Source organism: Delphinus delphis, chromosome 6 (genome assembly GCF_949987515.2).
Source record: "Delphinus delphis chromosome 6, mDelDel1.2, whole genome shotgun sequence".
In the NCBI taxonomy this organism is placed as follows: Eukaryota; Metazoa; Chordata; class Mammalia; order Artiodactyla; family Delphinidae; genus Delphinus; species Delphinus delphis.
This window is the reverse complement of record NC_082688.1, coordinates 21,166,131-21,193,003: the sequence shown is the minus strand read 5'-3', so window position 1 is coordinate 21,193,003 and position 26,873 is coordinate 21,166,131.

Below are 26,873 nucleotides of genomic sequence, written 5' to 3'. Positions count from 1 at the left end.
GTGACCCTTGTCTGTCACTGGGAAATATCTTGACATGCAAGAGAATGGGGACTGGAGTGATCATTTCCATGGTTGCCTCCTGTGGGGTAGTCTGTTTCAGTAGAAGATTCTGATGTGTATATAAAATAGTGGTGGCATTCCCAATAGTATCTGGTAGCCTAGCTCTGGAGTTAGGATTGCAACATCAAAAACAGGGTCTGCATTCTAGTAGTAGTCTCATTTCATGCTGTTAGTGGGATTAGTTCCTCCAGTTGGCTAGTGTGCCACTGTGTGGTATCAGCTTGCCTTGTGTATTGATAGGAGAGTGTACAGTACACTAAAATGATACACTAAAACGATAATTAAGAACTGCAAAACCGTAATGCCTTTTCTTAATAATGACCCTCAAAGTAGCCCTTCAAAATCATTGCAACAAAACTTAGCTGTTCACAAAATTATTTCAAAATTAAGAAATAACTATATATCATATAATTTTAAAAACTATGGTTAATATTTGGTTATATTTGCTTTATCCGTCTTTATGTGTATATACATATATGTATGTATGAAACTGTGTGTATGCATATACATACTTTCTTACTGAACCATTTGAAAGTAAGTTGCAGACATGACACATGATGGGTTTCTTTTTTTTTTTAAATAAATTTATTTATTTATTTTTATTTGTTTATTTTTGGCTGTACTGGGTCTCCGTTGCCGTGCACGAGCTTTGTCTAGTTGCAGTGAGCAGGGGCTACTCTTCGTTGCGGTGCACAGGCTTCTCATTGCGGTGTCTTCTCTTGTTGCGGAGCATGGGCTTTAGGCATGCGGGCTTCAGTAGTTGGGGCACTCAGGCTCAGTAGTTGTAGTTCATGGGCTCTGGAGTGCAGGCTCAGTAGTTGTAGCACACGGGCTTAGCTGCTCCGTGGCATGTGGGATCTTCCCAGACCAGGGCTCGAACCCGTGTCCCCTGCATTGGCAGGCGGATTCTTAACCATTGTGCCACCAGGGAAGCCCTATGGGTTTCTTTTTAAGTGCAGCTTGTCTAAACAGTCCTTATATTGTATGGCTACTACTCCCTTCCACTCTTGTCACCCTCTCCCTACATTGACACCCCCTATCTGGGTAACCCATATTGACAACCCAGTATATATCCTCCCATATTTATTCCATGCTTATGTAATTACAAGTACACATATTCATATATGCAGTTTTGTCATTGTTTTACAGAAATGAAATCATACGCACATTTTTCTGCATCTTGCTTTCCTTACTCAACTGTACTTTGGGGAATGCCTTTAAAAAAAGAAGTCAACTGATATCACTGTAATTAATTTCTTGTTTTTAATAACTTTCAGATATATTTCACATACTATAAATATACCTATTTAAACTGTATAATTCAATGGTTTTTAATATATTTATAGAATTTTGAACCTGATCACCCACAATCAATTTGAGAGCATTTTTGTCACCCTAAAAAGAAACATGGTATCCAGTAACATTTACTCCCAGTTTCCCCCCAAACTCTCTCCTGGTTGTAAGCAAACATTAATCTACATTCTGTCTCTATAGATTTGCCTATTCTATCCGTTACATAAATGGGGTATGTAGTCCTTTTTCTTTACATCTTTATTGGAGTATAATTGCTTTACAATGGTGTGTTAGTTTCTGCTTTATAACAAAGTGTATCAGTTACACATACACATATGTTCCCATATCTCTTACCTCTTGCATCTCCCTCCCTCCCACCTTCCCTGCCCCACCCCTCCAGGCGGTCACAAAGCCCCGAGCTGTTCTCCCTGTGCTATGCGGCTGCTTCCCACTAGCTACCTACCTTACGTTTCGTAGTGTATATATGTCCATGCCTCTCTCGCTTTGTCACAGCTTACCCTTCCCCCTCCCCATATCCTCAAGTCCATTCTCTAGTAGGTCTGTGTCTTTATTCCTGTCTTACCCCTAGGTTCTTTCTTTTTTTTTTTTTTTTTGCGGTACGTGGGCCTCTCACTGTTGTGGCGTCTCCCGTTGCGGAGCACAGGCTCCGGACGCGCAGGCTCAGCGGCCATGGCTCACGGGCCCAGCCGCTCCGCGGCATGTGGGACCTTTCCAAACCGGGGCATGAACCCACGTACCCTGCATCGGCAGGCGGACTTTCAACCACTGCGCCACCAGGGAAGCCCACCCCTAGGTTCTTCATGACATTTTTTTCTTCTTAAATTCCATATATATGTGTTAGCATGCGGTATTTGTCTTTCTCTTTCTGACTTACCCCTCTCTGTATGACAGACTCTAGGTCCATCCATCTCATTACAAATAGCTCAATTTCGTTTCTTTTTATGGCTGAGTAATATTCCATTGTATATATGTGCCACATCTTCTTTATCCATTCATCCGATGATGGGCACTTAGGTTGTTTCCACCTCCTGGCTATTGTAAATAGAGCTGCAATGAACATTTTGGAACATGACTCTTTCTGAATTATGGTTTTCTCAGGGTATACGCCCAGTAGTGGGATTGCTGGGTCATATGGTAGTTCTATTTTTAGTTTTGTAAGGAACCTCCGTACTGTTCTCCACAAAGGCTGTATCAATTTACATTCCCACCAACAGTGCAAGAGGGTTCCCTTTTCTCCACACCCTGTCCAGCATTTATTGTTTCTAGATTTTTTGATGATGGCCATTCTGTTGTGAGATGAGATCTCATTGTAGTTTTGATTAATGATTAATCTAATGATTAATGATATTGATTAATCTAATGATTAATGATGTTGAGCATTCTTTCATGTGTTTGTTGGCAGTCTGTATATCTTCTTTGGAGAAATGTCTATTTAGGTTTTCTGCCCATTTTTGGATTGGGTTGCTTGTTTTTTGTTATTGAGCTGCATGAGCTGCTTATAAATTTTGGAGATTAATCCTTTGTCAGTTGCTTCATCTGCAAATATTTTCTCCCATTCTGAGGGTTGTCTTTTGGTCTTGTTTATCGTTTCCTTTGCTGTGCAAAAGCTTTGCAGTTTCATTAGCTCCCATTTGTTTATTTTTGTTTTTATTTCCATTTCTCTAGGAGGTGGGTCAAAAAGGATCTTGCTGTGATTTATGTCATAGAGTGTTCTGCCTATGTTTTCCTCTAAGAGTTTGATAGTTTCTGGCCTTACATTTAGGTCTTTAATCCATCTTGAGCTTATTTTTGTGTATGGTGTTAGGGATGATCTAATCTCATACTTTTACATGTACCTGTCCAGTTTTCCCAGCACCACTTATTGAAGAGGCTGTCCATTCTCCACTGTACATTCCTACCTACTTCATCAAAGATAAGGTGACCATATGTGCGTGGGTTTATCTCTGGGCTTTCTATCCTGTTCCATTGATCTATCTTTCTGTTTTTGTGCCAGTACCATACTGTCTTGATTACTCTAGCTTTGTAGTATAGTCTGAAGTCCAGGAGCCTGATTCCTCCAGCTCCGTTTTTCTTTCTCAAGATTGCTTTGGCTATTCGGGGTCTTTTGTGTTTCTATACAAATTGTGAAATCTTTTGTTCTAGTTCTGTGAAAAATGCCAGTGGTAGTTTGATAGGGATTGCATTGAATATGTAGATTGCTTTGGGTAGTAGATTCATTTTCACAATGTTGATTCTTCCAATCCAAGAACATGGTATATCTCTCCATCTATTTGTATCATCTTTAATTTCTTTCATCAGTGTCTTATAATTTTCTGCATACAGGTCTTTTGTCTCCTTAGGTAGGTTTATTCCTAGATATTTTATTCTTTTTGTTGCAATGGTAAATGGGAGTGTTCTCTTGATTTCGCTTTCGGATTTTTCATCATTAGTGTATAGGAATGCCAGAGATTTCTGTGCATTAATTTTGTATTCTGCTACTTTACCAAATTCATTGATTAGCTCTAGTAGTTTTCTGGTAGCATTTTTAGGATTCTTTATGTATAGTATCACATCATCTGCAAACAGTGACAGCTTTACTTCTTCTTTTCCGATTTGGATTCCTTTTATTTCCTCTTCTTCTGTGATTGCTGTGGCTAAAACTTCCAAAACTATGTTGAATAAGAGTGGTGAGAGTGGGCAACCTTGTCTTGTTCCTGGTCTTAGTGGAAATGCTTTCATTTTTTCACCATTGAGGACGATGTTGGCTGTGGTTTTGTCATATATGGCCTTTATTATGTTGAGGAAAGTTCCCTCTCTGACTGCTTTCTGCAGGGTTTTTATCATAAATGGGTGTTGCATTTTGTCGAAAGCTTTCTCTGCATCTATTGAGATGATCATATGGTTTTTCTCCTTCAATTTGTTAATACGGTGTATCACGTTGATTGATTTGCGTATATTGAAGAATCCTTGCATTCCTGGAATAAGCCCCACTTGATCATGGTGTATGATCCTTTTAATGTGCTGTTGGATTCTGTTTGCTAGTATTCTGCTGAGGATTTTTGCATCTATGTTCATCAGTGATATTGGCCTGTAGTTTTCTTTCTTTGTAATATCCTTGTCTGGTTTTGGTATCAGGGTGATGGTGGCTTCGTAGAATGAGTTTGGGAGTGTTCCTCCCTCTGCTATATTTTGGAAGAGTTTGAGAAGGATAAGTGTTAGCTCTTCTCTAAATGTTTGATAGAATTCACCTGTGAAGCCATCTGATCCTGAGCTTTTGTTTGTTGGAAGATTTTTAATCCCAGTCCCAATTTCAGTGCCTGTGGTTGGTCTGTTCATATTTTCTATTTCTTCCTGATTCAGTCTTGGCAGGTTGTGCATCTAAGAATTTGTCCATTTCTTCCAGGTTGTCCATTTAATTGGCATAGAGTTGCTTGTAGTAATCTCTCATGATCTTTTGTATTTCTGCAGTGTCAGTTGTTACTTCTCCTTTTTCATTTCTAATTCTATTGATTTGAGTCTTCTCCCGTTTTTTCTTGATGAGTGTGGCTAATGGTTTATCAATTTTATTTATCTTCTCAAAGAACCAGCTTTTAGTTTTGTTGATCTTTGCTATCGTTCCTTTCATTTCTTTTTCATTTATTTCCAATCTGAGCTTTATGATTTCTTTCCTTTTGCTAACTTTGCGGTTTTTTTGTTCTTCTTTCTCTAATCGCTTTAGGTGCAAGGTTAGGTTGTTTATTCGAGATGTTTCCTGTTTCTTGAGGTAGGATTGTATTGCTATAAACTTCCCTCTTAGAACTGTTTTTGCTGCATCCCATAGATTTTGGTTGTCATGTCTCCATTGTCATTTGTTTCTAGGTATTTTTTGATTTCCTCTTTGATTTCTTCTGTGATCACTTCGTTATTAAGTAGTGTATTGTTTAGCCTCCATGTGTTTGTATTTTTTACAGATCTTTTCCTGTAATTGATATCTAGTCTCATAGCGTTGTGGTCGGAAAAGATACTTGATACAATTTCAATTTTCTTAAATTTACCAAGGCTTGATTTGTGACCCAAGATATGATCTATCCTGGAGAATGTTCCATGAGCACTTGAGAAAGATGTGTATTCTGTTGTTTTTGGATGGAATGTTCTATAAGTATCAGTTAAGTCCATCTTGTTTAATGTATCATTTAAAGCTTGTGATTCCTTATTTATTTTCATTTTGGATGAACTGTCCATTGGTGAAAGTGGGGTGTTAAAGTCCCCTACTATGAATGTATTACTGTCCATTTCCACTTTTATGGCTGTTAGTATTTGCCTTCTGCATTGAGGTGCTCCTATGTTGGGTACATAAATATTTACAATTGTTAAATCTTCTTCTTGGATCGATCCCTTGATCATTATGTAACGTCTTTCTTTGTCTCTTCTAATAGTCTTTATTTTAAAGTCTATTTTGTCTGATATGAGAATTGCTACTCCAGCTTTCTTTAGGTTTCCATTTGCATGAAATATCTTTTTCCATCCCCTCACTTTAGTCTGTATGAGTCTCTAGGTCTGAAGTGGGTCTCTTGTAGACAGCAAATATATGGGCCTTGTTTTTGAATCCATTCAGCCAATCTGTGTCTCTTGGTGGGAGTATTTAGTCCATTTACATTTAAGGTAATTATCGATATGTATGTTCCTATTTCCATTTTCTTAATTGTTTTGGGTTCGCTATTGTAGGTCTTTACATTCTCTTGTGTTTCTTGCCTAGAGAAGTTCCTTTAGCAGTTGTTGCAAAGCTGGTTTGGTGGTGCTGAACTCTCTCAGCTTTTGCTTGTCTGTAACGGTTTTAATTTCTCCATCAAATCTGAATGAGATCCTTGCTGGGTAGAGTAATCTTGGTTGCAGGTTTTTCTCTTTCATCACTTTAAATATGTCCTGCCAGTCCCTTCTGGCTTGCAGAGTTTCTGCTGAAAGATCAGCTGTTCACCTTATGGGGATTCCCTTGTGTGTTATTTGTTGTTTTCCCCTTGCTGCTTTTAATATGTTTTCTTTGTATTTAATTTTTGACAGTTTGATTAATATGTGTCTTGGCGTATTTCTCCTTGGATTTATCCTGTATGGGACTCTCTGTGCTTCCTGGACTTGATTAACTGTTTCCTTTCCCATATTAGGGAAGTTTTCAACTATAATCTCTCCAAATATTTTCTCAGTCCTTTTCTTTTTCTCTTCTTCTTCTGGAACCCGTATAATTCAAATGTTGGTGCGTTTATTGTTGTCCCAGAGGTCTCTGAGACTGTCCTCAGTTCTTTTCATTCTTTTTCTTTATTCTGCTCTGCAGTAGTTATTTCCACTATTTTATCTTCCAGGTCACTTATCCGTTCTTCTGCCTCAGTTATTCTGCTATTGATCCCATCTAGAGTATTTTTAATTTCATTTATTGTGTTGTTCATTGTTGCTTGTTTCATGTTTAGTTCTTCTAGGTCCTTGTTAAATGTTTCTTGTATTTTGTCTATTCTATTTCCAAGATTTTGTATCATCTTTACTATCATTATTCTGAATTCTTTTTCAGGTAGACTGCCTATTTCCTCTTCATTTGTTAGGTCTGGTGGGTTTTTATCTTGCTCCTTCATCTGCTGTGTGTTTCTCTGTCTTCTCATTTTGCTTATCTTACTGTGTTTGGGGTCTCCTTTTTGCAGGCTGCATGTTCATAGTTCCCGTTGTTTTAGGTGTCTGTCCCCAGTGGCTAAGGTTGGTTCAGTGGGTTGTGTAGGCTTCCTGTTGGAGGGGACTAGCGCCTGTGTTCTGGTAGATGAGGCTGGATCTTGTCTTTCTGGTGGGCAGGTCCACGTCTGGTGGTGTGTTTTGGGGTGTCTGTGGACTTACTATGATTTTAGGCAGCCTCTCTGCTAATGGGTGGGGTTGTGTTCCTGTCTTGCTAGTTTGACATAGGGTGTCCAGCACTGTAGCTTGCTGGTCGTTGAGTGAAGCTGGGTGCTGGTGTTGTGATGGAGATCTCTAGGAGATTTTCACCGTTTGATATTATGTGGAGATGGGAGGTGTCTTGTGGACCAGTGTCCTGAAGTTGGCTCTCCCACCTCAGAGGCACAGCACTGACTCCTGGCTGCAGCACCAAGAGCCTTTCGTCTGCACGGCTCAGAATAAAAGGGAGAAAATGTAGAAAGAAAAATTGGGAGGGATGGAGGGAGGGAGGGAGGGAGGGAGGGAGGGAAAGAAGATTAAAATAAAGTAAGATAAAATATAAAGTTATTAAAATAAAAAAATAATTATTAAGAGAGAAAAAAGAAAAAAAATTTTAAAAAACTGGACGGATAGAATCCTAGGACAAATGGTGGAAGCAAAGCTATACAGACAAAATCTCACACAGCAGCGTACACATATACACACACACAAAAAGAGGAAAAGGGGGAAAAAATCATAAATCTTGCTCTCAAAGTCTACCTCCTTAATTTGGGATGATTCGTTGTCTATTCAGGTATTCCACAGATGTAGGGTACATCAAGTTGATTGTGGAGCTTTAATCCGCTGCTTCTGAGGCTGCTGGGAGAGATTTCCCTTTCTCTTCTTTGTTCGCACAGCTCCCGGGGGCTCAGCTTTGGATTTGGCGTCGCCTCCGCGTGTAGGTCGCTGGAGGGCCTCTGTTCTTTGCTCAGACAGGACGGGGTTAAAGGAGCTGCTTATTCGGGGGCTCTGGCTCACTCAGGCCGGGGGGGAGGGAGGGGTACAGAGTGTGGGGTGAGTCTGCGGTGGCAGAGGCCAGCGTGACGGTTGCACCAGCCTGAGGCACACCGTGCGTTCTCCCGGGGGAGTTGTCCCTGGATCCCGGGACCCTGGCAGTGGCGGGCTTTACAGGCTCCCTGGAGGGGGGTGTGGATAGTGACCTGTGCTCGAACACAGGCTTCTTGGTGGCGGCAGCAGCAGCCTTAGCGTCTCATGCCGGTCTCTGGGGTCCGCGCTTTTAGCCACGGCTCAGGCCCATCTCTGCAGCTCCTTTAAGCAGCGCTCTTAATCCCCTCTCCTCGCGCACCAGGAATCAAAGAGGGAAGAAAAAGTCTCTTGCCTCTTCAGCAGGTCCAGACTTTTCATGGGACTCCCTCTCGGCTAGCCGTGACGCACTAACCCCCTGCAGGCTGTGTTTACGCCGCCAACCCCAGTCTTCTCCCGGTGCCCTGACCGAAGCCGGAGCCTCAACTCCCAGCCCCGCCCACCCTGGCGAATGAGCAGACAAGCCTCTCGGGCTGGTGAGTGCTGGTCGGCCCTGATCCTCTGTGCGGTAATCTCTCCGCTTTGCCTTCCGCAACCCTGTTGCTGCGCTCTCCTCCACGGCGCCGAAGCTTTCCCCCTCCGCCACCCGCAGTCTCTGCCCGTGAAGGGGCTTCCTAGTGTGTGGAAACCTTTCCTCCTTCACAGCTCCCTCCCACTGGTGCAGGTCCCGTCCCTATTCTTTTGTCTCTGTTTTTTCTTTTTTCTTTTGCCCTACCCAGGTATGTGGGGGGTTTCTTGCCTTTTGGGAGGTCTGAGGTCTTCTGCCAGCGTTCAGTAGGTGTTCTGTAGTTGTTCCACGTGTGGATGTTTTTCTGGTGTATCTGTGGTGAGGAAGGTGATCTCCGCGTCTTACTCTTCCGCCATCTTCCCGGACTGTAGTCCTTTTTATATGATTTATTTCACTTAAGATACTGTTTTCAAGGTCTGTCCATGTTTTAGCTTTTGCTGTATACTATCTGAATATTTTACTATGATCAGGTATTAGAAAAAAACCAAAATACTTAAAATTTACATTATAATGTTTTATTATATTAACAATAGTTGATTCTATGTGAGGGTTATACGAGTGATCATTTTACTAGTCTATCAACTTTTACCTATTTTTTAAAAATTATTTTTGAGTGCCTGAATTCTTTTTTTTTTTTTTTTTTTGCGATACGCGGGCATCTCACTGCTGTGGCCTCTCCCGTTGCAGAGCACAGGCTCCGGACGTGCAGGCTCAGTGGCCATGGCTCATGGGTCCAGCCGCTTCGTGGCATGTGGGATCTTCCCGGACCGGGGCACAAACCTGTGTCTCCTGCATCGGCAGGCGGACTCCCAACCACTGCGCCACCAGGGAAGCCCCTGAATTTTTTAATTAAGGTATAATTTACACAGAATGAAACACGGGTTCTTAAGTGTTGGGGTTTTTTAGTTTTAGTTTTATTTGTTTTTGTTTTGCCACGCCACGCAGCATGTGGCATCCTAGTTCCCCAACCAGGGGTTGAACCCGCGTCCCCCCCACAGTGGAAGCACAGAGTCTTAACCACTGGCCCACCAGGGAAGTCCCAACTTTTATCTATATTTGATAATAATAAAAATTTAAGAAAAGTGCTATTAGAATGTTTTCTATGATAACATTATTGAAATATTTACATATTAAAATTTAAAACCACAGTTAAATAATTTAAATTTAATTAAAGTGTAAATGCATTAAGCATTCCAAAATTATAAAATTATTTTTTCTAGTCCTTTTGGTTTTGTTTAAATTAAAATTTTAAGCTATTTGGAATTTGAAATTCTCTGTTTACTAATCCATTTTAAAAATTCATTTTCTAGGTAGACAGACATTTTATTTGGAAATAATGATGGTTTTTTTATTCTTCGTATTTTTGTCTATTATCTTGCCTCATTGCATAGGGTAGCACATTTTTTAAAAACTTCTAATTTCTTGCTCTGTGTATCCATTCTTCTCTTTTTAATATTTATTTGGCTGCACTGGGTCTTAGTTGCAGCATGTGGAACCTTCATTGCCACATGCGAGATCTTCCTTACGGCATGTGGGATCTTTTGGGCATGTGGGATCTTTAGTTGCGGCATGAAGCATCTTTAGTTGAGGCATGCGAACTCTTAGTTTTGGCATGTGGGATCTAGTTCCCTGACGAGGGAACGAATCTGGGTCCCCTGCATTGGGAGGGCAGAGTCTTAGCCACTGGCCCACCAGGGAAGCCCCTCTTCTCCCAAGTTTTTTGATCATCTTTACGATCATTACTCTGAACTCTTTTGGGTAGATTGTCTATCTCCATGTCACTTAGTTCTTCTTCTGGGGTTTTATCTTGTTCCGTTGTCTGAAACATACTCCTCTGTCACCTCATTTTGTCTGAACAGCTATTTATATTTTATGTATGTGGTAGGTTGGTTATGTTTCTCAGCCTTGGAGAAGTGGCCCTCTGTAGGAGACATACTGTGCATCCCAGCAATGCACGCTCCCTTCTCATCACCCGAGGACCAGGGGCCAGCTGGTCCTAGGGTAGTGTCTGGCCTGCATTTGCAGGCTCGGTCTGCTCGCTGTGGGAATGTAGTTTTTGCTTCTGGTATCTGGCCCCTGGTGGGTGGAGCTAGGTCTTGGTCCTCTGGTGAGCAAGGCCATGTCTAGGGGCATGTCTAGAGGCAGCTGTGGGCTCAGGAAGTCTTTAGGCAGCCTGTCTACTGATGGATGGGGCTGTGTCCCCACCAAGTTTGTTGTTTGGCCTGAGGCCTTCCAACACTGGAGCCTACAGGCTGTTGGGTGGGGCCAGTCTTGGTGCCAAAATGTCGGCCTCCAAGGGAGCTCACACAGATGAATGCTCCCCAGTATATCTGCTGCCAGTGTCGAAGTCCCCAGGGTGGGCCACAGATGACCCCCTAGGAGACCCTCTAAGACCAGCAGGTAGGTCTGGCCTAGGCTCCTATCAGATTACTGCTTTTGCCCTTGGTCCCTGTGCATGTGAGATTTTGTGTGTGCCCTTTAAGAATGAAGTCTCTAGTTCCCCCAATCCTGTGGAGCTCCTGCAGTCAAGCCCCTTCAGGCATTTGGCCTTCAGAGCCAAATGCTCTGGGGGCTCCTCTTCCTGGGTGCTGGACCCTCTGGGGTTGGGAGGCCTGACAGTGGGACTCAGAACTCTCACTCCTGCGGGAAAACCTCTGTAATATAATTATTCTCCAGTTTCTGGGTCGCCCACCAAGGGGGTATGAGATTTGATTTTATCATGAGTCCGCCCCTCCTACCAGTGGTTTCGTCTTTATGTCTTTAGTTGTAGAGGATCTTTTCTGGTAGGTTTCAGTCTTTTTTTTTTTGGCTGTGCCACGCGACTTGTGGGATCTTAGTTCCCTGACCAGGGATTGAACCCGTTGCCCCTGCAGTGGGAGCCCAGAGTCTTAACCACTGGACCACCAGGGAAGTCCTGTTTTCAGTCTTTTTTAATGATGGTTCTACAGATTGTGCTCATGAGAGGAGGTGAGCTTAGGGTCCTTCAGCTCCGCCATCTTGGCTGCTCTCCAGAATATTTTTAATCATAAAAAAGCATTAAGTTTTGGGCACTAGTTCTGGAGGCTCTGAAGTCCATGGTCAAGGTACTGGCAGATTCGAAGTCTGATGAGATCGCTCTTCCTCATTCATAGGCATCTTCTCATTGTGTCCTTGTATGACAGAGCTAGGTAGCACATTTAGAACAGTTTGAATAATAATCATGAATAGACTGCTTATTTGTAATTTTTGATGGCAGTCTCATCTCTTGTTCCAGTTTTAAGGTTTTATGTTTTTTGATAAATACTATTTATTAGGTTAAGGAAGTTTTCTTCTAACATTAAAATAGGTAAAACAGAGCAATCAAATCAGAGAATTAAATGAAAAATAAATCTGATGAAAAACAATTCTAAAAAGTAGAACAGAAATGATTACTGAAGACAGAGAGTAATAATCAGCTGATGGGTCTGCTAGAAGTTCTTATATTCAGGCAAAATGTCCTGAATATGTTCCAAATCAATGTGTTAGAATAAAAGAAGAGCAGAGAGATCTGAGAAATACTGGGACAACACTGGTACATGACCAAATAGGTTTCACTGGGTAAATCCTAGGGCCAATGTATGCTTAGAGATAAAAGCCCTTCTAGAAGAAAGCATGCCAGTTCACCAATAAAGACAAATACATTCTTAGCACTGTTTTAAGGGATGTTCATTTTGTCAAAGGTTAAAATTATTGGATAGATTAGTTGCCTCTTGAATATATACTCTTGAATATATGCCTCTTGAATATACTCTTCTTGAATATATAGAATGAATATAATTATATTCTTATGAATATATTCTTAACAAATCTATTGATATTCATTAAATTTTAAACTGAGCTCAAAATTTCACATTATGGTAAAGAGTACAGGCCATTAATATGAATATATACTGATGAAAATATGAATATAGTCTTGGGGCTTCCCTGGTGGCACAGTGGTTGAGAATCCACCTGCCAATGCAAGGGGCACGGGTTCGAGCCCTGGTCCGGGAAGATCCCACATGCTGCAGAGCAACTAAGCCCATGTGCCACAACTACTGAGCCTGCACTCTAGAGCCTGCAAGCCACAACTACTGAGCCCACATGCCCCAACTACTGAAGCCCGCACGCCTAGAGCCTGTGCTCTGCAACAAGAAAAGCCACCGCAATGAGAAGCCTGAGCACCACAGCAAAGAGCAGTCCCCGCTCGCCACAACTAGAGAAAGCCTGCACGCAGCAACGAAGACCCAGCACAGCCAAAAATAAAAATAAATAAAATAAATAAATTTATTTTAAAAAATATGAATATAGTCTTAATGAGTATATTGATATTCATTAAATTTTAAGCCAGGTTCAAAAATGCCCCAATATGGTCAAGAACATAGCTCATGAATATGAATATAAACTTATGAAAATGTTCATGAATATATTGGTATTCATTAATTTTAACCTGCATTAAAACATTTTCCCAATAGGGCAAAGAAGAATATATTCATGAATATATTCATGAGGAGGGTATATTCATGAATATAATCATTATAAAGAATATATTCACATTTACTGAATGTATTTGTGAAGAATATATTTATAGGAAAATTAAACCACTCTATAGCCCTTTGCTTTTTACAAATTAAATGGTTCTTAAAATACTGCTATGAAGCAAATAAAATTTCACTGGAATCTTCAAAGAATGAAAGTATAAACTTGTTACATTTAGTGAATTGGTCTGTTTATGAATAGGCTTCTATTGAATAGTTTTTGACAAATTAATTTAGAGCCCTCTCTCTCAACATGAGTTGAATCATTATTTATTACAAAATGTACTCTGGGGAAACCAAGACAAGAAAGAGAGGATACTGAAAACAGCTTAGGCTATCTGAGTACTCAGAGTAGACTGATTAACGATACTAAAGAAATGATGGCACCTGTTAGAAGTAAGTATGACTGCTATGCCAGGCAGTAGCCAGACACTGTTGTTTCAAGTTCTCTTCATTCTCCTTGGGCTCACATTCATGAGACTGTGTAGTTTAGTAATAAAGGGTGGTATAGGGTTAGACTTCCTACGTTTGAAACCAAAGTCCGTTCACTGCCCCTGCACCTTGAGTCCTTTTTAAAAATTAAGGTAGGGCTTCCCTGGTGGCGCAGTGGTTGAGAGTCCGCCTGCCGATGCAGGGGACACGGGTTTGTGCCCCGGTCCGGGAAGATCCCACATGCCGCGGAGCGGCTAGGCCCGTGAGCCAAGGCTGCCGAGCCTGCGCATCCGGAACCTGTGCTCCGCAATGGAAGAGGCCACACCAGTGAGAGCCCCGCATACTGCAAAAAAAAAAAAAAATTAAGGTATAATTTATATATAGTAAGATGCACAAATACTACCATTAATATTCTTGTGCTTTTTGTGGACACATAACTCATGCTCAAAGTCTTTTTTGATGAAAGGAGTATTAGTTATTGTATATTAAATACTAATAGATATTAAGCAACACATCTGTGTTTTGAGACAAATATACTGGTTAAAAGGAAGCTTTAGCAACAAAATACAAAATAAATATGAATACAACTAAAAGGGCTGTCATCTAATATTTATTACTGGATTTTAGTTTAGATATGGAATGGAAAAGTTGGAATGGGGTCAGTTTAGAATGGGCTTTCAAGACCACTAAGGGATCTGGATCTTTTCTTCTTAGTCAAGTGCCAGATAACTAAATAATAGGTGCTTACCATACCTTCTCATTTGACATTCACAGCAACATCAACAAGTGGGTGCCACTTATATTAGATTGCAAATACATCTAGGGTGTATCTGGGAGACACATCACTTTCTTTTGCTATAGGATAATTTAACATCTTTTCAAACTTGGAGCTGATGATGCTCTAAAGTTTACTATTTTCTTTTGATGATTTGGTCATATTTTGGGGCTGGGGAGTTTGATCCAGTTGCCATCTGTAAAGCAATAGAGCTTAACTCAAAGTGGAGGGAAACTGGGAAATCGCATGGCTTGCTTTGTAGTTTCTTACTTCATCTTTGTAATTTGGTAGTTCAGAAAGGAATTCTGAGGCTTCACACAGTTTGCCTGAGAGTTTATCAATCAAGCATTCTTCATGGCTTTTGTCCACCTTAAGCAGATTGAAGCTCTGGACAGCTTGAACATTGCTCATCCAGACGCGTCCTGTTAGTAACAACCCAAAATTTTCAACCCATTTATAAAAAACACACATTATAGGCACATCTTTTGGGGGAAAAAAGCCCAGATATTATTTAAATCCCTTTACATTCAATGGGTACTCAGAAATAACCATCTACTTCACGTACATATCCGAGCAAAAAATTAACCATTAAATGTAAATAGATGCTGAGTGGGCCAGATCTTGTGATCACCTTGTTTATATTGATGTTCTGAATGTGATACTAAGTTTCAGAGGTTTGTATAAAGAATTCTGTAAAATGCTTAACTCCTTCATTAACTTTACTGCTAAACAGCAAGCTTCTTAAGGGCCGTATTCATGTCTGATTTATGCTTACTGTGGTATAATAGCATCTAGCAAAATTTATTGTACATAGAAGATGCTTAATCTTTATATTTTTAAGGAATAAATATATGAAGTATCTGTCATGGAAATACTTATAATATTTATAAGAGATTTTAGCTGAACTATCAAGTCATTGGAACATAGATTTTCCTACAGTATTTACATTCTCTATGATGTTTGTTTTGCTGTCTTGCCATTAATTAGGTAAAGGAGGTAGATGTGCACCCTTGTCTCTGTCTCTGTTGTCTTAATGAAGATGTCCTCTTTTCTTCTGTGTACCCAATCTTTGTGCACTAAAATTCTGCTTCTCACAGTTTCACAGTATATTAGATTTGTTTCTTAGCCCTTTTCATGTCTGGAGTCTTCTTTACTATAAAATGGAGGAAAATGTCTAGCCACTTGAAAAATTTTTAAATTTTTACATATTGTTAGGCTTGAAGTAAATGTCAGATCCGAGAGAGGATCCTGAGAGACCACTATTCAGCCCCTTTATTTTACTGATGAAGAACCCTAAGTTCTACTTCCTCACTATAATGGACATACTGTTTTGTAATTGCTTGTTTAATTGTAGGCATTTCTTGCTAGACTTTAAACTCAGTGGGAGTAGGGATAACAGCTGTCTTATTTAATGCTGCATCTCTGGCACAGAGCACAGTGCTTGGAAGAGAATAGACATTGAGTTATTGGTGTTGAATAAATAAATAAATGAATCAAGATTGGTGAAGGGACATGCAGCCCACAGGTGTTGAATCCCAGTTCAGCACACTAAAAGTTGGATGTTTGTAATCTACTCTATCACTCCAGGGAGTCGAGGTTTGTGGAAATGATAGATTTCCTTAAGTCTGTGCCAAAATCTACAACTTGTACATTTCCACACTTTGGCTTTCAACATGCAGAGGACTGCTGTAAGGAACAGTAGTTGATCAAAGAAACACTAGAGGATGTGCTGCCTCATTTTTGCTAGGATGATATATAAACACATGCTTCATAATATATAAACTCATGAATGGTTTATGTGGAAGGGAGTGTAGTAAATATCATCTGTTTCAGTCCTCTGATTTCTCCTTCCCAGTAAGGTTCAGGCTCTTTTTTGGCCTTTGTAACTCTTCATGTCATTTCAATTTATTTTTCTTAACTTGTCCTGCTACTTTCCTTAATCTACTACATTCTCAAGCAAATGAAGATGTTTGCTGTTCTTTGTACACCCTGAATTTCCCACCTTCTTGCATTTACTCAACATTGTTTCCTCCCTGTAATTCCCACGTTCTGCATATCCTAATCCTATCCATTTACTTAGTCCACAAGTATTTGTTGAGGCCTCATTATGTGCCTGGCATGGGGCTCAGAGCTGAGTGTAATGATTAATAAAACCATGCTCAAGGTGGATTAATGAAACCTCCTCTATTAACACTCTAATAGAGGTGGACATTTAAGCGTAGTAACATCAAGTCCCAGGGGGACAAATGAAGTGGCAACTACAGAGCCTTTGATGGGGAGGGGTTGAAGAAATGACTCTAAATCAGTGGTTCTCAAATGGAAGTGGTGTAGAAGAAAGCATTTGACAATATCTGGAGACATTTTTGGTTGTCACAACTTGAGTCGGGGGGGGGGCAGTTACTGGCTTCTAGTGGGTAGAGGCCAAGGATGCTGTAAAATATCCTATGCACAGAACAGTCCCCACACAAAGAATTATCCTGCCCAAATGTCAGTGTTGCTGAGGGGTGAAAAACCTTGTTCTAAATCAAGTTGCAGAGATTGAGTACGATGATGTTTAGCTACCACCACCACCACCCCCCAAAAAAAGACAGTATTTGTAAAGATCTGGAGTTAAGATACCATAGATTGGAGAACTAGAATGAATTAATATGGTTGGAGCTCAGGGTTTGAATGGGAAGGAATTAATCTTGAGCAGTCAGCCTCACTGGTAGAGTCCAGATCCAGAGGCCACAAAACGCCATGTTGAGAAAATTGCAGTGTCTTCTCTTTGGCTCTTTGGAGCCTCTAACAGAGAGTGATTTTACTGTAGGCAAACCCTAAATACACACTAATGTCAATCCACTAACAGGTAAACAGTTTATGTACCCTGGTGTTTTATAACTAGTAACAAGTCTCAGTTTATCAGTAGATACCCATGGTAAAGCACTGTGGCTGAGAACATCCATTCTAGCAAGTCAGAACTCTTGGTTACCCATCTACTAAGGATCGTTGATGAAGCTATGTTATGGAGGTCCTTGTTAGCTGAAGATAACTGGCACTGAAAGGACATTTAAAGTGAACCCACTTAAAGTAGGGATGAAAATTTTATAGTAGCTAGTGAGGGGACTTGACTGGGGCTTTGTATTGGGGGTCCTCAATACCACTCCCAGGGTTGATGACTTCCTAGAAGGACTCACAGTACTTAGAAAGCTATTATACTCACAGTTACAGTTTATTACAGTGGAAGAATATAGATTAAAACCAGCTAAGGGAAAAAGCAGATGAGTGAAGTCCAGGAGAAACCATGCATAAGATTCTAGGTGTGCCTTCCCAGTGGAGTCACATGAAGACACACTTAGTTCTCCCAGCAAAACATGGCACATATTTGTCAACCAGGGAAGCTCCCTGAACCTTGGTGTCCAGGGTTTTTGTTGAGAGTCAGTCACATAAGCATGCAATGCTCATGTGACTGACCTTAGCTACTTAGTCTCCAGCCCCCATAGATCAGGCTGGTACAGTGTGGCCCTAAGTCTCAGGCATACAAAACAGTCTCATCAGGCAAAATATTCCATGAACTTAGGGGTCATCTCCCAGGAGCTTGTCAAGGATTAATTCTCCTTTCATTGAATATTCAGGGTTTGAGCAACCCTAGCCTGCTGAATTAACCTTTTACTGCATCAGTTTTTTTTTTTTTAAGGTTAAGGAAATTATATTTCTTCCTGCTTTATTACAAGGTTTTTTTAATTGTGGTAAAATATACATAACATAAAATTTACCATTTTAACCATTTTTAAGTGTATGGTTCAGTGTTACTGAGTATATTCACATTGCACATTGTTGTGCAATGCATCTCTAGAACTTTCATCATCTGAAATTAAAAATTTAATGTACCTGTTAAACAGTTACTCTCCATTCCAGTCTCTCCCAGCCCCAGGTTATCACTATTCAACTTTGTCTCTTTGAATTTGACTCTTGCAGGTAACTCTTTTTTTAAAATATTTTATTTATTTATTTATTTTAGTTGTGCCAGGTGTTAGTTGCAGCATGTGGGATCTTTAGTTGTGGCGTGCAGGATCTTTAGTTACAGTGTGCGGACTTCTTAGTTGCAGCATGCATGTGGGATCTAGTTCACTGACCAGGATCAAACCTGGGCCCCTTGCATTGGGAGCACAGAGTCTTACCCACTGGACCACCAGGGAAGTCCCCGAGGTAACTCTTATAAGTGGAATTATACAGTATTTGTCCTTCTGTGGTTGGCTTATTTCACTTAGCATAAAGTCTTCAAGGTTCATCCATGTTGTAGCATGTATTAGAATTTCATTCCTTTTTTAACACTGATACTGTATAGGCTTCAACTAAAAAAAAATTATTAATAGTTTTTTAAAAATCTTGTATTTAACAAGATCTATATAATCGAAGCTCTGTGCTAATCTTTAGAATGAACAAGAAGTGGCTTGAATGTTCATTTGGGGGGTATAGCTTTTCTGACAAAATTATATAAGCAGAATACAGTGTCCTTCACCAATTTCATCTCACTAAGCCAGGTCAGGAAAAGCAATGCTGTTGTGGAAATATCCCTTGGTTTCTTCAGTTTTCCAAAGAGAAAATTTTAATTCATTCTTTTTTGAAATATCTGTTGTATCATCTTTGAGAATTCCCCACATTTGCTATCTGGTCTAAGTATGCCAGACATTAATTTGTAAAAGTGGCTTTGCATATGATTAAATCAGATCTCCAGCATTTTTTCAGCAACTTGTTCAAATCCTGCGTTTTTGGAAAAGTTTGTAGTTTCAGTTTACATTCATCCTGCTTATATATGGTCAGGTATTTGCAGCATCCAAAAATGAGAGAGTGACATAAACAGGTTCCCAGAAGTAGACTCTAGTATTTAGAGGGGGAGTTTGAATGGGGACTGGGCAGCTCATTAGTGAATATTTTTGTGTATGACAGCTTTTGCTTCTCTTCACAGTGTCATGATTATAGGGTCATAGTTAATGTGTCTGGATAAAGAGGACTCCTGTACTTTGTGGGAGTAGTGACTGTTTGCTCAATAATTTGCTTGACAGTTTAGCTCACTAACCCATTCAGGGCCCAAAGTGAGTGAGTGCTCCTCACAGAAATCCCTGGAGTGTGTTTTTTAAGCTGTCCTACTTTGAACTTTCAAAAGTTTAGCAGACTGACAGAGGCTTTTGGGTTTTGAGTTTTAAGCCTTTACAGTTCCCGTGTTTCTAATGCCTTGTCTGCTTACATTGTGTTCAAAGTAATCCATCCTTAGTGTTTACAGGCCCAACGTACATGAAAGTATAAAAATAGATTGCCAATTAAAAAAAAAAGAAAAAAAAAGAATAAATTGCCAGCCTATGGGCACCAGGTCTGTGTCAGGCAGGGTCATCACAAGAAGCAATTACTCTTAGCTTGAGAAGTCTATACATCAGAAATCAATGGATTTTTTTCCCCCACGTCCTCATGAAACAGTGGTGCTTAATGTTCAAATATGTTATAATGTGGAGATGATTACCAGGAAAACATCAACATGGGTTAATTGGGGATTACTGATTTTAAAACAAGGAAAGTCCTCCCCCTTCCTTCTCCAGCACCTAGGGGTTATGGAGAAATGGATGCAGCTGTGAAGTGAAAGGGAGGAGCTATCATCCTTAATATTCCTAAATAACTCAGGAGCTCGAGTCAGCATAGAGCTTGAGTCTCATTCTTTTGGAGCACTGCAGCACATCATCCCTTTCTGATGGGGCAAGGGGCTGGGGAGCACACTGAGTGTGGATACTGGGTTCAGGAACATCACCTGAGAGATAGTATAATGTAGTGGTTAGTAGCACTGACTTGGGCAGGCTACCTTGGTTTGAGTCCTGACTCCTTTATTTACTAGGTTTGAGACATTGGACAAGTTTCTTAAACTATCTGACTCAGTTTTCTCATTTGTACAATGGAGATAATTTTAGTACCTCTTCATAAAGGTCAATGCATTAGTATATCTGATGTACTTAGAATGAAACCTGGCACATAATGAGTGCTATGTCAGTGTGTGTTGTTATCTTTATTGTTAACTTCAATTCTCAGGGGAGCTTTCTCTGACATTTCTAAATAGGTTAAGTTTCTGCTTTATAAGATTTAATGGCATCATTTATCACAGTGATAATAATAAGTACCATTTACTAGGTTTATTTGTTTGATTATTGTATTAATGATACTTTCTACATAAGCTAGAGTAAGAACCACGTTTGTTTTTGCTCGCAAGGCCTGATAAGTGTTCAAGAAATACTTATTGAATGAATAAGTATTTTTACAATTATAGAATAACTCAAAAAGATGTCATTTACGTAAGATCAAAAAGATGTCATTGGGCTTCCCTGGTGGCGCAGTGGTTAAGAATCCGCCTGCCAATGTAGGGGACACGGGTTCACTTCCTGGCCCGGGAAGATCCCACATGCCGTGGAGCAACTAAGCCTGTGAACCACAACTACTGAGCCTGTGCTCTAGAGCCAGAGAGCCACAGTACTGAGCCCGCATGCCCCAACTACTGAGGCCCGTGCATCTACAGCCTGTGCTCGGCAACAAGAGAAGCCATGACAAAGAGAAGCCCACGCACCACAACGAAGAATAGCCCCTGCTCGCCACAACTAGAGAAAGCCCACACGCGGCAACGAAGACCCAACACAGCCAAAAATAAAAACAAATAAATAAATTTATTTTTTTAAATGTCATTTTACCTCTAAAGTTAGCAATTATTTTAAAAAACAATACTATCGTACAGAGGCAGAGAGGTAAGGAAATAGATGCTATCATGTACTACAGTTGGGAGCCATCTGTGGTAGACCCTATCTTGAAGGTAATTTGACCAAAAGAATTAAGTCTCTGCTTTTGGCTCTATGTCTAGGCGTTTATCAGAATGACATAGAGGCATAAAAAGGTTGATATAGAAAGATGTTTATTGTAGCACTTACATTGCATGGAATCAGAGTAAGCAAAATGTCTAAAAGTAAAGGCTTGGTTAATTATACTTTATCCATCATTAAAAAGTCATGTGTAGAACCGTGGTTCTCAAATGAAGATTCCTACATGATAGTCACTCAACGCTGGATGCCTAAGCCCAAGCTCTTGGTCAGTGAATCAGAATCAGAATCTTTAGAGTTAAGCTAAGAAACAAGCCCTGTTTTTTCGAACAAGAACCTTAGGGTGATTTCAGTGTACGGCTTGATTTGAGAATCACTGTTGCAGTGTTTCTCCAGTTGTGCATTGACTCGCAGTCAACTGAGCTAAAGGTTCTACTCATCTCTTAAAGCCAAGTGAAATGCCATGTATTAAAATCTGTGGGAACCCTGGAAAACAAGAAAAGAGGACTTCGGTAGAACAACCAAAAACACAAAAATCTGGAAGAAGGGAAGAAGACGGGATCAAACTGACTATTCAAAAAGCTAATTACTGCTGACCGCCGTGCACAAGCCAAGGAAAAATCTTCTCCCTGCCCCTACCCCCTGCAAAAATTAGTAGATGAATTTCCCCCAAAAGAAGAGAAGATTCTTCCAAAAATTGGAGCAGCAAGGCCTGGTTTGGAGGTGGGAGTCGGGGTTGCTGGTACTGTCTCCTGGGCACAGAGCATCTACCTTAGAGCTTACCTCCAGGCAGCATTTTGAAGGGATATTGACAGTGAGTGAGCTCATAGTTTTAGTCACCATGGATGTTCCTGAGATCCCAGGAGCAGAGGCCAGGCAAGTGAGAGAGTTAAGGAACAAACAGGCCTCAGGCATTGCAGCACACATAATTGGTGGTCATGATGTTCACTCTCCGACTTCACTAGGTACCTCTTGGGAGCCTAGTGAAATAGAGTACGCCATGACCTCTCATATCTCCCTTGGTAAGCTAAACTGCCTGTCGGTTCCTGCCCCTATACTTCCAAGAGAGACCTAGCTGTTAGTTTTTCCCTACCATTTTTTTGTACCCAGAGCAACGTCTACTGCCTTCAAAGCCAGTAGCCCCCGGCTGAGTTTCTTGGAGTGGAGCAGGGCACGGTGTTACAAAGTTTACCACCTAATACTCACACTGACATATGCACATACTCTTTACTTCATTCACAGGCCTGTAGTTTTACTCTTTGATTTTATTGTAAATTGGATATTATTCAGCCTTCTTCACTTAAGACTTCTGTAGTGAGCTAGGCAAAAGATTGTAGCAGGCTTTCTGGGTCAGTTTTCAGTAGTGTATGATTACAATTAAAGATGATGCGTACTTGTTGAAGGAGGTGTAGCCAGTGAATATTCCACATGGGTTGTTGACAGCCCACCCTCCTTCTCTGAACTGCTTCTATGCTTCATGAAATCATGTTCGCGAATGGGTAGGAGTAGCAACTGCTCTTGTCAGGTTGGGCAGGAGGTAGTGGGGCAGAGGAGACACAGTGCTAACGTTTAGGTGACAGGTAGAACAGGTGAGTAGCATATTTCAAATTAAAGAATTCATGAGAACTCAGTTGATTTTGTTCATTCAGTAGGTAATCATTCGTTATTTGTGCAATATTTATCAAATGCCTTCTGTGTGTCATGCTTGTTAAAGGTGTTGAAGACACAGTGCTGGTCAAGGTTTCTACTCTCCAATAGTCTGCATTCAGTGCTTAGGAAAGGATTACAGAGCAAGAAGATGCCTGGCTCACAGCTGTCGAGCCCCCGGGCAGTGTATTTGTGTAAAGATCCTCAAATCCTAAAAAATATTTAGAAATCTAAATCTGGAATTTGGGCTTCAGCAGCTGGGAAAATGGTGATGCCATTTATTGAGGTATTAATTAGGAAAATATTGGGGAATATATATCTGCTAACCAGATTGACAGAGGTAGACGAAAACATAATCTAGTAAAACAGCACCATGAGAAGAGTGCCAGAACCACTGATGAACTTAGTTTTAAAGGTGAAGGAGAAGGTGAGGGGCTAGTGACAGAAATTGAGAAGTAGCAGTAGGAATGTAAGGTGGGTCAACAGTGAGAAATCTGTAAATGTAACTTATGATGTAAAAAAGGAAAAAGAAGATCAAATGTATAGTTGAGTAAATACTTGATAAAATCCAACATTCTTTAATTAAGAAACAGAAAAATTTTTTTTAAAATGAATTTATTTTTGGCTGCACTGGGTCTTTGTTGCTGTGCACAGGCTTCTCATTGTGGTGGCTTCTCTTGTTGCGGAGCACGGGCTGTAGGCACGCGGGCTCAGTAGTTGTGGCTTGCGGGCTCTAGAGCACAGGCTCAGTCGTTGTGGTGCACGGGATTAGTTGCTCCACGGCATGTGGCATCCTCCTGGACCAGGGATCGAACCCATGTCCCCTGCACTGGCAGGCAGACTCCTAACCACTGCACCACCAGGGAAGCCCAGAAAACATTTTTAACATAGTTAAGAAAATTTATTAGGAACAAATAGCTAATATCATACTTAATTCGTTAAACATTGGAAGCTTTGCCATAAAAATTAGGAATCAGAAAACAGTTTTGAAAAATAAGGATAACGAGGAGGGATTTACCTTCCCAAATATAAAAACATATTAGCTACTGGAATTTTAAATGATGCAGTATTAATTGTAAAATAGATAAATATGCAGTGAATCAGAATATGAACTATAGAAATATATGAAAAAGTAAGGAAATTTTTGTGCTTTTGCAAAGGGACCATAATACTCAACCAAAACCATATCAATTTTTAAATTCCTTTGCATTTCTCAGGGAAATGGTCTCTTTCCTTCTTTGAGTATTTTCTCAATGCTATGACCTCAAATTGAAGGGTTTAGTCCTATTACCAATGCCCTGAAATTCAAGCGGTCTTGATATCTGTTAAGCCCTTTTCAGAGTTTCTAAAATATTTAGCTTTATGAACAAAAATAGATTACTCACATTCTCAATTCCTGTCACTGATTCACCATCTTATCTGGAACAATTATTACCACTTTCAGTACTCACCATCTTCATTCCTAAAAATGGAAGTCAGAATGGAGGGGCTATTAATATGATACATACAGTAGCTTCGAAATCTCATTCCCAGGAGCAAATATTTCACAATAATAAAAAAGACCTGTCCTCCCTTCCTGAGAACCAGCAAAGATATAAGAATTAATTTATGTATTATGTAGCTGTATCCATGTATATCATGTAATTATAGCCACACTTATTAACTAACTTATTACTATATTAAAAATGTTTATTTAAAGCTTATCCACTATGTATAAAGAATATGCATCTTTGTCTGAATGTTTCATCTTTTATTACAAGCTTTAGAAGTGTAGCAGTAGTATAAACCAGAAGCTTTATAAAACCTAGTATTTGGGAAACCAGTGGCCAGAGGTGAGGTCTTAGAATTGAACTAGGCCTGCAGGTTACTCTACATAGAGATGTGAAGAACATATTGGAGTCAAAAGTGACTTGTAGGATATGGACTTCAGCAGGTGAGGAGATGGTAATGCCATTTATTGAAATATTAATTTGGATATTAATTGTCAGGGTATGTACCTGATAACCGATCTGTAGGGGCAGATGAGAGCATCACCTGGTAAGACAGTAATATGAGAAGAATTCTAGGACCACTGATAAATTATAGTTTTAAAAGTCGAAAAAAAGGTGATGAACCCCAGCAAAGAGAAAATATCAGGGCAGTGTCATGGAATCCAAGGAAGATACAGAGTTTCGAGTAAGGCAGAGAACAGCTCTGCCAAGCCACTGAGAAGCCAAAAGAAGAGAACCGAGGAGTGTCAGATGAGGTTGTTGACATGGAGGTTATTGGTGACCTTGGTCAGAGCAGTTCCAGTGGACAGTGGAGTAGCATATGTTTTCGCATGGTTCTCTGAAATGTGGTATCAGCCTGCCTTTAGCTCACTTAGCAAGGTGGGGCTGTATTTTTAGCATCTGGGACAGATTCTTCATTATTAGGCCCTGCTACTCCTTAAGTTCTGGAAAATTCCATCAGGAGAATGAGGCTGTGGGAATTTAAAGACAGCTAAAAATGTTAACATCACTCACTTTGAGATAGAATTTTCAGTTTTTCCACTTCTTTGAATGGGCTGTAAAGCATGAATCATCATGTCAAATCATGTTCATTGACAGGAAAACCACTTTTAAAATGTGATTGAATAATACTGCTAGTCAACACATAGGGAATATTTTGAATGAATGGAATGCCATTGTAATTGTAATTAATTTTTTTCCCACGTTTATGCCTTTTTATTTTTTGATGGAATAAAATATTCTCAGCTTATCCTTTTCTATCTAATGCATTTTTTTAACATCTTTATTGGCATATAATTGCTTTACAATTTACAATGGTGTGTTAGTTTCTGCTTTATAACAAAGTAAATCAGTTATACATATACATATGTTCCCATATCTCCTCCCTCTTGCGTCTCCCTCCCTCCCACCCTCCCTGTCCCACCCCTCTAGGTGGTCACAAAGCACCGAGCTGATCTCCCTGTGCTATGCGGCTGCTTCCCACTAGCTATCTGTTTTATATTTGGTAGTGTATATATGTCCATGCCACTCTCTCACTTTGTCCCAGCTTACCCTTCCCACTCCCCGTGTCCTCAAGTCCATTCTCTATGTCTGCGTCTTTATTCCTGTCCTACTCCTAGGTTCTTCATAACCACTTTTCTTTTTTTTTTTAGATCAGGCTATCATTAATGTCGTTTTGTGTGTCCAGTTTTTATCCTATATATTATGATTGTGCAAAAATGTTCATAGATGTTTTGCATCATTCCTTTTATCAATCTTTTGATACTGATCTATGTGTCTATCCAACTGTTTATTTGATACCTCCTTTTGGATGTTTGTGGGGTTTTTTAAATAAATTTATTTATTTATTTATTTTTGGCTGTATTGGGTGTTCGTTGCTGTGTGTGGGCTTTCTCTAGTTGTGACGAGCGGGAGCTACTCTTCGTTGTGGTGCGCGGGCTTCTCATTGTGGTGGCTTCTCTTGTTGCGGAGCACAGGCTCTAGGCGCGTGGGCTTCAGTAGTTGTGGCATGTCGGCTCAGTACTTGTGGCTCGTGGGCTCTAGAGCGCAGGCTCAGTAGTGTGGCGCATGGCCTTAGTTGCTTTGTGGCATGTGGGATCTTCCCAGACCAGGGCTCGAACCCATGTCCCCTGCATTGGCAGGCGGATTCTTAACCACTGTGCCACCAGGGAAGTCCTTTTGGATGTTTTAAAGGCACCTCAAAGTAACATGGCATAAACCAAACCCTTTCTCAGTGGCCAAGTCAGAATCTCTAAACTATTCCTTCCTCCCACTTCCCATATCTAATCTTTCATCTTCTGCCTCTTAACTTGGTTTTCAAATCTATTGTCCTTTTAACATCCCTGCACTATCCAAGGCAGGTTACCAATAATATATCTTAGCTCAATTATTACATTCTGTCTCCTAACTGGATTCTTACTTCTGACTTAGATCTCTTCAAACTATTATCAAAATGATGATTTTTTACTTAAGTTACTTTATTTTTTACTTTTACTTTACTTTGCTTTCTTACTTATAACCATAGAATACTTTCTTATTATCTCTATAATAAAGCCC